Genomic DNA, 15,469 nt, shown 5'->3' with positions numbered 1-15,469 from the left:
TAAATTCTTAAAAGAGAAATTAAGAAAGCTGCAAGAAAAAATAGACAGCAAAATTATAATAGTGGGAGATCTCAACCTTGCACTCTCAGAATTAGATAAATCAAACCACAAAATAAATAAGTCAAAGAGGTAAATAGAATACTAGAAAAGTTTGATATGACAGATCTTTGGAGAAAACTAAATGAAGACAGAAAGAAGTATACTTTCTTCTTAGCAGTTCATGGAACGTATGCAAAAATTGACCATATATTAGGACATAAAAACCTCAAAATGCAGTAAGACAAATAGTAAATACATCCTTTTCAGACCACGATGCAATGAAAATTACATTCAATAAAAAGCCAGGGGAAAATAGACCAAAAAATAATTGGAAACTAAATTTCATACTAAAGAATGGGTGAAACAGCAAATCATAGACATAATAACTTCACCCAGGAAAATGACAATAATGAGGCATCATACCAAAATGTGTGGGATACAGCCAAAGGAGTAATAAGGAGAAATTTTATATCTCTAGAGGCCTACTTGCATAAAATAAAGAGAAGGTCAATGAATTGGGCTTACAAGTAAAAATGCTGGAAAAGGAACAAATTAAAAACCCCTAGACAAACACGAAACTTGAAATCCAAAAAACAAAAAACCAAAAAAAAAAAAAAAACCCACAAATTATTAACATCATCAATGTTGTAGTATATTTTTTATTTTGTTAAACATTTTTTCAATTACATTTAATCTGGTTTGGCTATATTCAGGAGTTTAGTGGGTGGTTTATGTGTTTGATGTAAGGCTTTAAAAGCTAAACAAGATTTATATTTTATTCTAAAGCAATAGAAAGTCATTGCAATTGGTTGATTAGAGGAATCACAGATCTTAATGTCTATGATTAAGGAAATTAATCTGGCAACAGTAAAATGGTTGGGAGTCAGTAAAAACTTGAATCAGGGAGACCAAGTAGGAGGCAATATCTATGAAGGAAGTGATGAGTAACCAAACTGAGGTGGTAGCTGTGTGAGTGGAGAAGTATCATCTGTGACAAAGATTGAGAACTGAGAACACAGACATGGCGACTGGATGGTAGAGAATAATGAGAAGATTATGAACATGAACCACCCTTCTTAATGATGGGTCTTTCCTAAGATTTTGTCATGGGCCCTTTTCACTTCTCCCACTCTCTTGGCAACTTCATCCATGCTGAGGGATTTAACTTTCATCTCTTTGCACACCTTTCCCAATCCAGATCTCCTATTTTCAATCTCATATCAATGACTACCTATGTGGAAATTTCAGAGCAAACATCCCAGAGATATCTTAAACTCAACAGAACTCATGTTTTCTCCAGACTGTTTTCCAAATTCAAATCTGTATTTCTTCGAAAGACCCATCATTAAGAAGGGTGTGGATGGGGAAGCACAATGTCAATGAGCCAATAAAGAAGCCTAGAAAGGAGAGGTTAAACCATAGGAAGTAAACCAAGAGAGACTGGTGTCACAAAAATCCAGAGGAGAGCATCTTGAGGAGATGGTGGCCAACAATGTAAAATATAGGAGGTAGGTCAAGAAGTATTAGAACTTGAAAAAGATTATTAGATTTGGCAAGTAAGAGATCATTGGTAACACTGAAGACAGAGCAAGTTCAATTAATCAGGTAAGGTTGACAGCCAGATTGCAAAGGGCTTGGGGATTCATTGAGAAAAGAGGAAATGAAAGTGGTGAGCATAAACTTTTTCTAGGAGATTAGCAGAGAAATGTAGGTAGAGAGCTTGAAGGGTTGATAGGGCTAGGTGAACCTTTTTTTAAGGATGGGGAAAACTTAAGTGTGAAAACGGTAGGGAAGGCACCAGTGAATTAAGGAGCCATCCCTACAAAGATTCCACATCCATTAGTTATCTACTTAAGCCTCCATGAGAGACAGAAAGGGCTTCAGGGAAAAGTTGTCTTCCTGGAAGAGCCTGAATGACTCTCCTAAAGGGTGAAGTAAAGAGTTTTAGCAGGGCAAACTCAACTCCCCACACTACATAATCTGTGGTTAAAATGATGACAATCCATGAATCTGTCCACTCCTTTCCTCTTTAAGTTGGGATATTTGGAAACAACTTTTGCAAAGAAAATTGAATGAAAATTCTTGAACCCCCAGATACAGAAAGTACGATCAGAGTCAGCCTAGGGAGTAGAGGAAGGGGTCATTGGACAAAAGGGAAACATTAATTCAAAAAAATTTCCTAGATTTTACAGAAAAGGGAGCCAGAAGATTATTCCCTCTTCAAGGATTTAGGGACTGATTCATTCTTAGTCAAACCTAGGAGCATTTTCAAAGTACATAGCTGGGTCCTTGTATAACTTGCAGACTCCAGAGGGCTCAATGGTGTCACCCTCAAGCTGGGGAGGCATTGGAAGCCAGCAAACTGTGCCCTAGATCACGTTATTTCTGTAGTTCTGGGTTGTAGTGAAAATGACCTCGAAAAGTCTGACCTTGTACACTTTGTCTGTGCTCCTTGCCTTCATCAGTAAATGTACTAGTAAGATTGAAGCTTCAGTACTTTCCATCCTTTATAAACACAGACAGTTGGTGGCACTTCATTTCATTACAACCCTTTAAAAAATACAACAAAATCAGGAGAAACAATGTCCTCAGGGTTGTTATTTCATTTCAGTCTTCTCTCATCACTTGTAGTCAGACTTGCCCTTGTTCACTCAAGGAGAATTCCCCCAAAGTTTGCCCTCCCACTCCCTCCAGTGAATGCCTCCTTACACATCATGAAAAAAGTACAATTATGACATGCTGCCTCCCACTAATGAAGGAATTCTAAGTCACTAAGCCCCATAGGGAGTGAGGGCACATACACCCTGCTGTGTCTTCTTATTGGCTCTGCTGAAATGTGGTTTACTCCCCAAACTGTCGGCTCACTGGTCACACAGATCACCTCCCTTTTTCCTTCATGGTCCCCTGAGGAGGAAGCCAAGTGACCTTTGGTCTAGTGCAATTCAAACAGGAATGTGGGACCTCAGACCTCAGCTCTCATCCTGCCTACACACAGTTCTGAGGAAATGGAGATGGGAAGAGCATTTTCATGCATATCCCTCCCCCCACTCCCCTCCCATACAGCTTTTCTATGGAGTTGGGAGGGGGGCCCGGAGAGGAAGGATGCTGGAAAAGAAGTTGCCACAGAACTTCTGTCCAGTCACAAATGAAGGTTATAGAGTTTGGGACATATGGACTCCAGATTCAGTTGAGCTCTTCTGGAGCCCACAAGATTTGGCCCAGCAAAGCAGAAAAGAGAATACCAGGAAATACTCAAGAGCCAACATATTGCTCCTTATTCCTGAACATCTGAATGTGTAAGGTGACTATTGATGCTTTGTTGCTTAGAGCAAGTTGCTGAAACTGGAAAGTCACTACAATTTGCTTCATGTTTACAAATAACTATGAAGTTGCTATAACTTAATAGTAACCTTGTTGATAATGCTTCCAACAATATGGTAAGAAGGCAGCAAAATTGGTTTCGATAACTAGAGAGGGTACGGAAGGAAGGTAATCCAATTTCCTTCTAAAGTGTAATCTCTCTCACTAGCAGTTTGTACCCAGAAAAGCCCCAGACCTATAACTCCATCTGGTAAACGAAAAGTAAGTCATTTCAGAATCACTAGAGGATTTAAATATTTCTCAAATTTCCTGGGATTAATGAAAGCAGAAAACCCTTAATGCCAAATAGCGATACACTAGCAATTCTTTAATGTGCCAATTTTAGAAATATTCTTCAGGACGGTGGAAATTTTATTTTTTAGTTCTGCTGTTTAACCTTCACAATTTCATATCTTTTAAAATATTTTCTTTCTAAACTTTGACGGTGACTAAGTATTAGCAACGAGAGGAATGGGAAACTTTAGAAGTTTGGCTGGCTTGCAGAACTGAGGGAAAAGATCAAATGTATACAAAAGGGCTGGGGATGCACGAAGCCACTAAAGAAATCAGCAAATAAAATTCGGGAACTAGAATTCAAAACTGGTAGGATTCAGAATTTATCCACGTGCCGCCCCCTTTCTCCCCCCCCCCTCCAAAAAAAAAAAAAACAACCTATCCGACAAAAACACTAAAGGAAAATATTTCGGGCTGGGAACGAGCCTTGAAAACACGTGTTGAACCGACTTGTTGGAAAAGCCCGGAGCCAAGGAAAGGGGCTGGGCTAAAGCTTTTTCCTCTTAACTTTCCCAAAACGAGTTCCCCAACACGTCCCAGCCCTGCCCCCGCAGGTTTCTTCTGTTCAGCGTTCATAAATCTTGTCTTAAGGACCTCGAGGCAAAGATAACAGACTAACGCAAGGCCGAAGACGGCGGCAGCATCCCGCCGGTAGCCGCGAAGATGACGAGCTCTCCTGTCCAGCTCTCTCCCCACACCCGCGGCGCACTCTCGGGAGGCGGGGCTTCGCTCCCAGAGCTCCCCAGGGATTCCCTAGCCAGGTGTCACCACGGGGATCGTAGATCCTAGGACAAGGCTACACCCCAGGGCTGGGGGCCCGGGACCCCGGGCTGGAGCCAGAGGTTGGGAAGGGGAGAGAGTAGAGTGGTGAGGAAACTGGCAGCCCCGAGGCCGGACCCCGCACTCCCTACATTTTCTCAAACTGCCCCCACATGACCCCTGAAGCCCCCCCACCCCAATCCAGGGGAGGGGGCGCTTCCCACAATGCCCAGCGTTCTCCAGCCCTCACTTCCGCTGTCCAGCCACCCAGCTAGAGGGGCGGAGGAGACCAGAACCCAAACCTCCAAAACACCGGACCCCCGCCCCCACGTTACCCCTCCTCCAGCCCCGCACCTAGAAGCAGAGAGGAGACACACCACAGCAGGGGGGCGTAGGGACGGGGGCGGGGCTAGGGAGTCAGGGGCAGGAGGGGCGGAGTTTAAAGAGGGTGGTCGAAGAAGAAAAGGAGCGGAAAGGGGCCAATCAAGAGCGGCCGAGCGCGCGCCGGGGGGCGGGGTCAGAGACCGCGAGCGCTTGCCCGGCGCCTTTCGCGGGCACGCGCGAGGCAGGGGGCGTGTGTGAAAGGTGGGGGGGGCTGGCGGAGCCGGCCGGGGGCGCGCGAAGCCGAGCGGGGGCGCGCCGAAGCGGGTCTGACTGACGGACTGACTGAGAGCGGAGCGAGCTAGAGGAGCTCCGGCGGAGACTCGGACCCGGCACCAGGATTTCGGAGGCTACGGCCAGGAGCAGCAGCAGAAGAAAAAGGCTTCCAGCTGAACGAGAGTCCTCCAGTCGCGGCTCCCGCTCCTCCTCATCCTTCCCTCCGGCGGCCGCCCTCGCTCCCTGCCTCCCCCCGCCCCATGGGGTAACAGGTAAGCGGCGAGCCCGACTGCTCATTGTCCGCTCCGGCTCGGCCCAGCCCGGCGCCTGCCCGCGCCTCCCGCCGCTCCGGGGCCCGCGAGCTCCCCTCTGCCCGGCGCTCCTCACCCCTGCTACCCTCATCCCCGAGGCTTCCCCCGGGGCTCCGGCGCCCGGAGCGAGGGACCCGCGCCCCGGTGCGCGGGGCGCCCCCTGTGGCCGGGCAGCTGCGGCGGAGCGGGGGACCCGGGGCGGCCGGGGCGCGGGGTGACAGGCACCGGCTGCCCTGACCCGGACCAGAGACGCCCCCTCCTCGGCGGCAGCGCGGTCCCCCTATGCCCCTTCTCCGGCTTTGCCCCGCGCCCCCAGGCAGCGCCGGGGCGGAGGAGGGTTGGCGTCCGAGCCTCCGGGTCCGTCCGCTGCCCCCTCCCTCAATTGCGCCCGGCGGGGGTGGCAGCGGGTGGCAGTTGTCTCTCACTCCTCCGGGCTAGCGGAGGGGGTGGTTGGAAGGCACAGTGACTCCCCTCCCTCCCTCCCTCCTTTTCCCCTTCTCTGCCACCAGGTCTGACGGCGCCTCACTCCCATTTTATACCCTGGCAACACCTCTCCCTGAACCGCTTTGAACCCCCTGGGGCCACCGGGCAAGAACCACCAGCTCTCGGGGCTGCGGGGGGAGGGAAGTTGGAGGATGTCTGGGAGAGTGAGCGTGTGTGTCTGTGTGGGGGGTGTTCATGTTGTACCGGAGGGGCGGGGGCGGGCGGACACGGAGACTCTGGTTTTGGAGGAGGGCTGTTACTGAAGCGAGGTAAGTCTGGTGTGTGCCAGGGTTTAACCCCACACCCCCTCCCTCCCCTGTGCCTCCTCCTCCTCCTCCTTCCCTCCTCCCCGTAACCTCCAAAAGGGGAATTTTCCAGCCGGTAATTTCTGCTGCGTCAACACCCAGCTCTAGGGAGAGGAGACAAGGGGCATTTTAGTAGCTCCCACTGCCCATGAGAGGCTCCTACCCAAACCCCAGAATTAAAATTCTTCCCCAAAAACGCAGCTTATAGGCAAGTTGCACCAAGAGTTTGTGAAGAGTCTATGTCTCAAAACTGCCTGGAAAAAGGGGATGAGGTAATACAGTGAAGCTTGTGTATTTCTTTCTCTCTCTCAGGCCTGTTTTGGGTTATTGTCTCCCCCTAAAGCCAGACACAGATCGCCTGGCCTTGCCTCCATTTTAATTACAGGCTGAAATGGGGGAAGAAGTGACCCTAGAACAAAACTGCAAGATCATTTCTCTCCCCTTTGGTGAGGCAGCTAATGGATGTAAGGCTCATCCAAAGGGTCTGAGATTCTTTATGTTGGGTAATAGATTCGGGGGGTAGCTTTCCTTTTCCCCCCCTTGCTACCCCAAGGCATCTTTTATAAGAGAAGAGAAAATTGGACTCGAAGGTGTGTTTGCAAAATTAGGGTTCGCAGTGCTGGCTTGCTTTGTCTCCCTGTAAATAGACATGTCAGTTTCACAAAGTGATACAAGTAAGTGTCTGATAACTCAATCCCAGATGACAGGGAATGAAGCTGAATTTTCAGGTCCAGAAAGATTTCTAGTTGCTTATTTATTATTTTACTCCCTCATTTAGTATCTTGTCTGGTGAACACACCACAGATTCACAAAACCTGTCAGTAGCTGTACTTCAATGAAATCTCAATGTTATGGGAGAAAAATGCTTTTGACACTTGATAAGGAAATATAAACAAAAGAAAGTTTAATGGAGATTAGCAGAGAATTTCCTTATGCTTTCTATTTTACAATCTCAGTGATTCATTCATCGTGGATTACTGTGACAAGATTATTATCAGCATTGTTTAAAGAAATGCTAATTAGAAAACGTGTTTTGCAAACAGCACTGAGCAGACACCTGTACTGAAGTTCTCACTTGCATTTTAATCAAATCAGTTATTTCATCTTTTATATTTGGTTTATTGTAATATCTTCCAGTTTTTTTTTAAAAGACATTATAGGTTCACGTTTTACTTAAACTTCTCAACTCATTATTAGATTATTTAAGGTATTTTCTCTCTAGGAATGGAAAATATCTTTTGTTCATAAAGAATAATTATAGTTAAGGATTTCAAAATAGCAGTGAAACAGAATAAGAGTATCTTGTTGCTGAAGTTCTTTAATTTGACAACTGTATGGATCGTCCTGGATCAAAAGATACTCAGAAGTATCTAATCTTTGGAATTACTGTAAGATTTAATAACTTACCTGCAGTGTGGCCATATACTTCATTTAGTGTATACCTTAAATACACAAATGTGAACATTTTTCAGTGAAAAGTTTTGTAATGATTTTGGAATCCGTCATAAAATGAGTTGCAGTCAAAGCATATTTAAATGTGATAAAGAATATTACTGAAGTATTTGGGGATTGAAACCTAATATGGAATCTATTGCCCAGTGGGCCAGCCCGAGAACTACAAAGGAATACTTAGATTTGTATTTACAGGAACTATCATTTACCTGTTCCTGAAAATTAGAATTTTGCTTAGATGAGATAATTGCTTTTTAATAGAACATTTTTGTATTCTGATATATTGTTTTCTCATGCTTAAACTTCAGTTAATGTCCTCTTTGATAGATGCAAATGATTGCTGTTTATCCTTATGTAGTGAATTCCATCACCCCCTGCAGTTATGAAACAACCTCATTATATCACTGATTCATTTATACTTGGGTCAAATCTTGTCTCTGGTGTCCATAGTAACATATAGTGTATCTTTCTCACCAATAATGAGTGCCTGTAACATCTGTGGGATTTTTGTACCCTAAATAATGTTATGAGAGGATTCTACTTTGTCTGTAAATCTTGAAACTTATTGAATATTTTACAATTGGATTAATTTTGGGCACCTTGTTTCAATGTTAGCAAATAATTTGTTTACAAGTGTTAATAAGCAAATTTATAATTTCATAATCTGAACTTTGAACACTGTCCTTTAACTGGCTTTTTCAAATGTAAAGAGAAATTGGGCCAGGTTGTCCCTGTGGTCTGTGTTTCTGGGACGGTTGTACTTGGTCTTTTCCAAGGTTTTTTTTTTTTTTTTTTTTTTTTTTTTTTTTTTTTTTTTTAATGACAGCTGTAAGCTTAGGAAAATGGGTTTAATGAACATTAAGTAGAGGGTAGAGGGAGGGGGGGGAAACCTGATAAGCCCACAAATTTGATAAAGTTATTATTACTTTCTGTGACTTTGTAAATTAATCCATTTTTAAAGTTGGTATCATCTTTCTCTTCTGTTGGATTAAAGTTATGTATACTTTTAAAACCTTCCCCTACTTGTTTTAGAATTCTGCATTTGTTCTTGTTTTGAGTTGTGAGCCTACATAGACCTTAATTTTTTTCTTTTTGGCTAAGTATCATTTTCCCCCCATTCACATTAAATTTTTAAATCTAGAGACTGTCATATAACAAGTAATATTTTTCCTTCTGTCCTTTCATAGGATATATTTTAATAAATTGAGGGATGCTAGATTCTTTAGGATGCTGTTCCTGCATCTTTCCCCGGGTCCCAGTAATCTTTCTTTACTGCTAGATATTTATTTTTAATGGTTTAAATGAGGGATAAGTGAACATTCTTTTAAGTACACATTTTAAGGGTAGAAGACTTGGTTTTAAATCTCTGAAATGCTTTCTTCAGTTCTAATTGTTGTCCTTTTCTCTGGTTGTGGTTCCCTAGAGCCCTTTGCTTTAGTGTGCCCAGTACAGGAAATAAAATTGTACCAGAAAAAAAACCTAAGGATTATAGAGGAAAGGACTAATGATTTTTTTTTGTATTTCATCTTAAATACTCATGTATCATTTAACCAAAAGCATTGATCATTTTCCTGTTCTTATTGAAAAAAATTTATATTATATTACTCATTAACAATGATGGGAAATAACCCACAATGTTTTCTACAAATGGTAAAAGGCATAGTAAGAAAATATGAAAAGTTCCTAAGAAAATGATAGTAAATGTGGAAATTAAAGAGTGAAATCAACCAATTTTGTAAATAGGTATTACCGAGGTGTTCCTTTAAGTACATACATGTGTGTGTCCTTATATATACATATGTACACATACATAATTGAATCATTGTAAAGATGCTATTATAGGTAAGGGATTTTGTGCTACACAGTAGCACATACAAAGACAAACATGAAACAGCCACTTCCCTCAAGAAGCTTGTTTTTTAATAGCAGATACAATATGTACACATAGAAAACATACACATAATAAATACTAATAGCACAAAATACTTTAGGGAAGAAGTACACTATATATAAATAAAATCATCTTGAAATATCCTTTTCTAATGTGGGTTTCTGGTTAGTCTTGTATGTATTTTTTGGTATTTGGTCTCACCCATTAGGACTGCTATCTCCTTGAGACCTGAAACTATCTTTTGCCTTTCTTTGTATCTCCAGTCCTTAGCATAGTGCTAGACACAAAATTGGTGCTTACTAAATGTTTTAAGTGTTTAATAAGGATTTATTGACTGAGTATGTGTAATTGAATTTCAAAGCTTATTGCAAGTTGAAGATACAATGAATGCCAATCTTTTATTTTTCATCAGAGGTTGTATTATGATTATTTTCTTTTACCAAAAATTTAAATACATCTTGTGAAGCACATCAAACAAAGGCCAACTTGCTCTCCAAGAGCTCATGGTCTAATGGGGAAGACAGCATACTAAAAAAATATGCACTATGTTTCTACCATGTTTAACATATATTGGACTACTTGCCATCTAGGGAGGGGGAAGGAGGGAAAAATTGGAACACAAGGTTTTGCAAGAGTTAATGTTGAAGAATTGCATATGAAAATAAAAAGCTTTAATAAAAAATTACAACATAAAAAATGTACAAACAAGCTATACATAGGAAAAATTGAAGATGGTTCACATAGAGAAGGCAGTAGAATAAAAGGAGTTCTTGAAGGACTTTCTGAGGAAAACTAGAATTTTAGTTGGAATCTGAAGGAAACTGGGGAAGGTAGCAGGTAGAGATGGGAGGAGAATTCCAAGCATGAGGAAAAGCAGTTCAAAGATGAAATGTCTTGTGTGAAGAACAGTAAGGAAGCTAATGGAGTTGGATTGTAGTGTGTGTGGAGAGGAGTAAAGTGTAAGAAAACTAGAAAGACAGAAAGGGGGGAAATTTGTAAAGGGTTTTAAATACCAAACAGAATACTTTAATTTTTATCCTGGAAGCAATAGAAAGCCATTAGAATTTATTAGGGAAGCTAAGTGGAGTATTGGGCCTAAAGTCAGGAAGACTTCATCTTCCTGAGTTCAAATCTGGCCTCAGACACTTAATAGTTGTGTGACTCTGGGCAAGTCACTGTTTGCCTCAGTTTCCTCATCTATTAAATGAGCTGAAGAAGAAATGAGTAAACCATTTCAATGTCTTTGCCAAGAAAACTGCAGATTGGGTAACAAAGAGAAGCAAGTAAAGTCATTAAACAACAGTAACAATTTATTGAGTAGAAGGTGAGATATGATATAGATCAATTAATAATAAATCAACAAATAAAATAATTAATAATTAATAATAAATAATAAATAATAAATAATTTATTAAATGTCTTCAATATAACAAGACTAACTTCTAAGGATACAAAAAGAGACAAAAGAAGACAATATAAACACACCACATATCTCTGTGTGTGTGTGTGTGTGTGTGTGTGTGTGTGTGAAGGTAAGCTATAAAGAGGTTAAATAGGAAATAATTAACAGAGAGAAGACACTTAAGAATTAAGGGGCTGGGGAAGGCTTCCAGTAAAAGATATGATTTTAGATGAGACTTAAAGAAAGTCAAGACTTCCAACAAGTAGAACAGAGAAGGGTGATCTTTTTAGGCTTGTGGGACAGCCTAAGACACTTAGATCCTTTTATTTAAGGTCAGTTTGACAACTAAGGAGCATGGATTGGAGTGGAGAGAGACTTGTGTCAAGGAAGTCAATTAGCAAAGCTGTTATAGTAGTTCAGGTGTTACAGGATGAGGGCCTGATCTCAGGTGGTAGCAATATCAGAGGAGAAAAGGAGCTGTAGATGAGAGATGTTATGGAGGTAAAAACAACAGATTTGTTTGTCAACAGATTACATATAGGAGATGAAAATGAGTGAGGAGTGAGGGATTGACAATGATAAAGAAGTTAGGTAAAAAAGGTTGGGAGAGAAGGGAGATAATGAAGTTTTGGTTTTGTGGAATTTAAGATGTTTACAGAACATCCAATTTAAGGTGTACAGTAAGTAGTTGGAAATGAGGGACTGAAGGTCAACAGAGATGTTAGGGCTACATAAATAAATTTGAGAATTATTAGAATAGAGATGATTGTTGAATCCATGAGAATATATGAGATCATTGTATGAAATTACGATAGAGGAAGAAAAAAAGAGGATTCAGAACAGTCTTGTGGGCCATGCACAGTTATTGGGTATTGCTTGAGATGAAGATCTGGCAAGGTAGACTGAGAAGGAAAAAACATCTAAGAGGTGAACCAGGATCAAACAGTGTCATGAAATCGATAGTGAAGAAAGTATTTGAGAAAAGAGGGTTGTTAGCCAAGTCAAAGGCTTCTGAGAAGTTAAGGAGGATTGAGAAAAGGCCATTAGATTTGGCAATTAAAAAGTCATTAATTTCAGAAAAGCCTGGAAAGACTCACATGAGCTAATGCTGAGTAAAGTGAGCAGAACTAAGAGAACACTGTATACAGTAATATCAAGATTATGTGATAACCAACTATGATAGATATATATATCTTTTCAGCAATATAGTGATCCAAGACAATTCTATAGACTGGGAATAATTTATCTCTCCATATGTCTCTGTATCCAGAGAGAGAACTATGGAGAATGAATACATATTGAAGCATACTGTTTTACTTTTTTTGTTGTTTGCTTTGCTTTTTTTTTTTCTTGTGGTTTTCCCCTTTTGTTCGGATTTTTCTTTCACAACATAACTAATATGAAAATATGTTTAAAATGATTATAGATGTGAAACCTATACCAAATTGCTTGTTGTCTTGGGAAAGGGGGAGCTAAAGGAGAGAGAAAAAAAATTGGAACTCAAAAATCTTAAAAAAAAAATGAATGTTGAAAACTATCTTTACATGTAATTGAAAAAATAAAATGCTATTGAAATTTTAAAAAAGAGAAATAATTAGTAATTTTGGCAGAAGCAAACTTTTAAAATTACCCATTTATAGTTTTATTTTTCAATAATTGTTTCAAAATAGAATTTCAAATGCATTCTTTATTGAAAAAAGTAGTGATAGTTTCCAACATGGTCATACTCATAAAGATCTCATGGTGTAGTGTGCAAAAAGCAAGTTTTAAAGCAGCAGTTTTCCTAATACTAGAGGAGCATACTTAATCATTGTTTGAAATAATCGCAGAAGAAAGTGTATCTCCTTTCTTTCTCTTGAATTATTTTCAGATACTATCTTGTCACTAAATATAATTCTACTTTGATGAGAATTCATTTTTTTGACCCCAGCATAAAATTATGCAAAAGTCATCCTATATATGTGAATTATTTTTAATATATGCATGGAGGTAAGACACAGAAATAAGTCTTTGTTTATAAAATGCTACTGTACCTTATTCGTTCAAACCCATAGTTCTATTTATTTTGCAGTTATTATAACAATTTTACATGACAATATATATGTCTTTACCATAGTTTTTATTATACACAGGAGAGCCAATATAACTCTGTTTTCTGTAGAAAATTTGACCTAAGGCTAATCAGCTTTATATCCCATTAAAGGGAACCTAATTATTGAAATACTCTCTCTTTTATACATCCTTTTCTGTTTTCTGATACTGCCACCATCCTGGAACAAGCCTTCATTACTTCAAATCTAGTTTATTTCAGTAGCCTGATGATTGGTCTCTCTGTCTCAGATCTTTCCCCAGTCTAGCCCATCTTCTCTTGCTATTAAATTGGTCTTTCTAAGGTGCAGATCTGATCATATCCCCTCTTTCCCATTCAATAAACTCCAGTGGCCCTCTATTTCCTTCAAGATCAAACATAAAATCCCTTGCCTGGCTTTAAAAGCCCTTCATAATCTGGCCCCTTTCCAATCTAATTATACCTTACTTCCCTCTATGTATTATGTGATCCAATGACATTGGTGTCCTTGATATTCCTTACTCACGATACCCCTTCCCTAAATTTGGTGTATTTTCACCAATTGTCCTTCATATTTGGACCTCTCCCCGCTCATATCTACCCCCAACTGCCTTTAAATCTTAGCTAAAGTCTCATCTAATGCAAGAAACCTTTCTCCATCTTTCTTAATCTTGAAGTCTGCCCTTTGAGATTATCTCCAATTTATTCCATAAATATCTTGTTGCTACATAATTAATTGCATGTTGTTTTCCCTGTTACACTATGAGCTCCTTGAGAGCAGGGACTGTTCTTTTTTTTTTTTTTTTTTTTTTTTTTAGCTTTTCATTGTATCTCCAACACTTGGCATAAAGTTTGTCACAAAGTAGGCACTTAATAAATACCTGTTGACTTAACTAATATATATATATATATATATATGTATATATATATATACATATATATATATATATATATAGGAGTCTCAAGGTAAAAGTAGCAAAGAGAAAAATACTCTTATATGTATCAATGAGCAAGATGTTTATTGTATTAGATGACAGTAATTTGTAAGGAAATTTGAAGAATTAATCATTGCCTTTAAGAAGCTTACGGCCTAAAAGAGGAAATAGAATAAATATAAGTTGATATTTATGCAGAAGTGACAGGAATATACATGTGTGTAAAAGCATGTGGCTTTATATTTACACATAAATTCAACTATAATTGCTTAGAGATTATATATGTAATCAGCAGGAAAGATAATAGGCAGAGCAAGAGGTTCTGTAAATATTATAGCTGATGCCAAGAGGAATTAATCTAAAAAAATTCATAGAGGAAATTGTTCTTTTTTTAATAATAGCTTTTTTTCAAAATACATACAAAGATAACTTTCAACATTTATCCTTGCAAAACCTTGTATTCCATATTTTTTCCCTTCCTCCCCATCTTCCCTCTCACCTAGACAACAAATAATCCACTATAGATTAAACATATTATAAACATATGTCCACATTTGTCACACTACACAAGAAAAATCAGATCAAAAGGAGAAAGAATGAGAAAAACAACAACAAAAAGGTGAAAATACTATGTTGTGATCTACATTCAATCCCCATAGTCCTCTCTCTGGATGCAGATGGCTCTCTCCCTCACAAATCTATTGGAACTGCTTTGAATCACCTTATTGTTGAAAAGAGCCAAGTCTATCACAGTTGATCATCAAATAATTTTGTTGTTGCTATATATAATGTTCTCTTGGTTCTAATCACTTCACTTGAGATCAATTCAGGTAAGTATCTTCAGACCTTTTTGAAATCAGCCTGCTGATCATTTCTGATAAAATAATAATATTTCATTACATTCATATATCATAACTTATTTAGTCATTCCCCAACTGAGTGAGTATCCATTAACTTCCCAATGAGGACATTGTTCTTAAATATTTTAATGGAGAACTAGTGGCAGATAAATAGTGAAACCATTCTAGTCAAGAGGAATGATGCGTCAGTAATTTGGAGGCAGAAGGGGGTACATGGTACTTTAAATTCAATAAATATTTACTGAACACTTGCTGTGAGCTAAGCACTGTGCTAAAAATACTGAGAGTACAAAAAATTGCAAAAATCTGTCCCTGATCTCAAGGCACTCTTTTTGAGAGACAACATGTAAATACCTGTGGACATAGAAGATATATCCAAAATATATGTAAAGTAATTTCAAGGAAGGCATTATCAGTAGAGGGGACCAGGAAAGATCTGCAGAGGATGGGATTTGAGCTGAGTCTTTAAGAAAACCAAGGAAGATAGGAGCTAGATGTAAGGAGAGAAAGGATTCCAGACAGTCTGTACAAAAGAACCACATGAGGAGATAGAATGTTGTATGGGAGGAACAGCAAAGTAAGACCAATGAAATTGGATTGTAGAATGTGTTGAAGGGAGCAAAGTTTGCAAGAACACTGGAAAGATAGAAAGGGGCTAGAATGTAAAGAACTTTAAATGTCAGAGGACTTTATTTTTGAAACTGGAGGGTAAT

The 15,469-nt window shown here is 39.6% G+C and overlaps 1 protein-coding gene across 8 annotated transcripts in view; it reads left to right on the top strand.

The window, feature by feature from the left end:
* The first annotated feature begins 5,091 nt into the window (after positions 1 to 5,091).
* Positions 5,092 to 15,469, top strand: part of ZBTB46 (zinc finger and BTB domain containing 46) — a 160,494-nt gene continuing 150,116 nt past the window's right edge. For 7 of the 8 annotated variants that reach the window (XM_074288885.1, XM_074288886.1, XM_074288884.1 and 4 more), the window contains exon 1: positions 5,092 to 5,321. The gene's annotated coding sequence lies outside the window, so the exon portion shown is untranslated. Of the gene's footprint in view, positions 5,322 to 6,082; positions 6,113 to 15,469 lie in introns of those variants that run through there. The other variant, XM_074288880.1, reaches the window with a different exon arrangement.

The sequence above is a fragment of the Sminthopsis crassicaudata genome, chromosome 2 (genome assembly GCF_048593235.1).
Source record: "Sminthopsis crassicaudata isolate SCR6 chromosome 2, ASM4859323v1, whole genome shotgun sequence".
In the NCBI taxonomy this organism is placed as follows: Eukaryota; Metazoa; Chordata; class Mammalia; order Dasyuromorphia; family Dasyuridae; genus Sminthopsis; species Sminthopsis crassicaudata.
This window is presented reverse-complemented; position numbering and strand designations above follow the sequence as displayed.